Source organism: Otolemur garnettii, unplaced genomic scaffold, assembly GCF_000181295.1.
Source record: "Otolemur garnettii isolate 467f Iridium unplaced genomic scaffold, OtoGar3 scaffold00181, whole genome shotgun sequence".
NCBI lineage: Eukaryota > Metazoa > Chordata > Mammalia > Primates > Galagidae > Otolemur > Otolemur garnettii.
This window is the reverse complement of record NW_003852576.1, coordinates 1,736,426-1,738,903: the sequence shown is the minus strand read 5'-3', so window position 1 is coordinate 1,738,903 and position 2,478 is coordinate 1,736,426. Positions and strand designations below refer to the sequence as shown.

At 44.8% G+C, this 2,478-nt stretch overlaps 1 pseudogene; it reads left to right on the top strand.

Annotated features, from left to right (window-relative positions):
* The first annotated feature begins 804 nt into the window (after positions 1-804).
* Positions 805-2,252, top strand: LOC100949398 (annotated as a pseudogene).
* Positions 2,253-2,478: the final 226 nt, after the last annotated feature.

Here is a 2,478-nt window from a genome sequence, read left to right as displayed (position 1 = left end):
AACGCCTATGAAAAAGCCAAAATCTGCTGGCAGCTTCTTTCACTTTCTCCTCTTCTGGGCACTGTCTGCTCCTTTACTCTTCCCTCGGAAACTTCTCTCAGACACCTCCCTTGGAGCCGTTTCCACGCACTTCCCCTAGTTTCAAAACTATTCCTTCCCATGGGAACTTCCTTGCCCAGAGCCCCTTTTCTGTGGGATATTTAGCTTTCTAAGATATTAATTGATTTTGCTCGCTTAAGATGTCACCTTTAGTATGTGTCCATTAAATGCATTTACTACTTAATAAACTACCAAGTAATGATGCTTTTGTGCCTAATAATTCCACTGAAGTGCTGTGTCTTCATGGCACAGAGGCCCAGAGACTGGCATCCCACCTGTTGGTAGCCGTCCATGGAGACTGAGACACACACGTCACGTCCTCTCTACAAATCCTCTCTCCGTAATGTTCATATACCAGCTCATAGTTCACAAAGTCCTTGCAGAGAAGTATTCCCATTTTAGGTTCCAAACGGTCTATGAAATAGGTAAGGCTGGACTTCTTAGTTGCTTTATATAGAAGACTTTCTAATTGAAGCTACCGTGTTTCCCCGAAAATAAGACACTGTCTTATATTTATTTTTTCTCAAGAAGATGCACTAGGGCTTATTTTCAGAGTATTAAGTGTAATACAACGATCTACATTTATTCAAATACAGTTAGGTCATCTTCTTCTGGAACCTGACAGGGGAGCCGACCTTGGTGGTGGGGCTGGTGCTAGTGATGTGTGAACTCCTTTCCCCTAGCCATTCGCTCGTGCCCAATAGGATGCCTTCCACCCTGGTTACCACCTGCACAAATGTGAATGGCTGGGAGAAAGGAGCTGTGGCAGTAAAAGGTATTCCAGTCTTCCTTATTGCTCCGCCCCGAAATGCAGTGTATCTGCATAGCCACGCAGATCTGCATAGTCACTAAGTCTTATTATCAGGGTAGGGCTTATATTTAACAAATGCATAGAAATCCGCTAGGGCTTATTTTTTGGGTAGGTCTTATTTTCGGGGAAACACAGTAAGAGACAATAGGTCCTCTGGGTATTAAAATCTGTGGAGGAGGGTCCTAGATTTTCCATAGGAAAGAGGAGAATAGTGGAAAAGGAAAATGAGTGGAAATGTCCTAACAGTCCTAGCTGTGGGGTGGAGGAAAGTTGGGGGAAGTAGAGCCAGATTAGAACATTGTGGTGGGGGAAACCCTGAATCTCAGAAGGTGACTTGTTTATAAATAATACTAAAGGTATAAGGCCCAGTGCAATGACTCATGCCCACAAGCTTAGTGATTTGGGAGGCATAAGTGGGAGGATCGATTGAGGCCGGGAGTTCAAGACCAGCCTGAGCAAGAGCAAGACCTCATCTCTAAAAATAGCAGGGCATTATGGTGGGCACCTTTAGTCCCAGCTATTAGGGAAGCTGAGATAAGAGGATCACCTGAGCCCAAGAGTTTGAAGTTGCTGTGAGCTATGATGCCATAGCACTCTACTGAGGGTGACAAAGTGAGACTTGGTCTCAAAAAGAAAAAAATCTCCCAATAAGATGAAGAACATTATATGAGGATATAAAATTATATAAATAAATTCTACAAATTTAAATTTTATTTATAAAAATAACAAAAGTTTATGATGGGCAGGGATCGTCGCTACAGTGGTGGCCACTGTATCTCATCCCACCTCTGCAGCCCCAGAGCCTGTGACCGGCCAGGGCCAGTCAGCATCCAGGTTGTCAGCGGGGAGCATGGTCTTCCTCCAGGTCCGGTATGAGAACCTGGTAGCAGGCATGAGTGGAGGAGTCTTGTCCAACCTCCCAGTGCACCTGCTTGACCTCGTGAAGATCCACTTCGCCATGAGTGATGGATTGGAACTGAGACCAAAATATAAAGGAATTTTACAGTGCTTGACTACCATTTGGAAACTTAATGGACTACAGGGACTTTATCAAGGAGTAACTCCAAATGTCTGGGGTGCAGGCTTCTGGGGACTCTGCTTTTCCTTTTACAGTGCAATCAAATCATATAAAACTGAGGGAAGAGCTGAATGGTTAAAGGCAACAGAATATCTCATCTCAGCTGCTGCAGCTGGAGCCATGACCCTCTGCATTACAAACCCCTTATAAGTAACAGAAACTCACCTGATGTTATGGTATGATGGTGTTAATTCCCCACAGCAGCAATATAAAGGAATGTTCGATACACTTGTGAAAATATATAAATATTGGCGGTGCCTATAGCTCAGTGGGTAGGGTGCTGGCCACATACACCGAGGCTGGTGGGTTCAAGCCCAGCCCAGCTAAAATCAACAATGACAACTGCAACAAAAAATAGCTGGGCGTTGTGGCAGGTGCCTGTAATCCTAGCTACTTGGGAGGCTGAAGCAAGAAAATCACTTGGGCCCAAAAGTTTGAGATTGCTGTGAGCTGTGATGCCATGGCACTCTACCCAGGGCAACATAGGGAG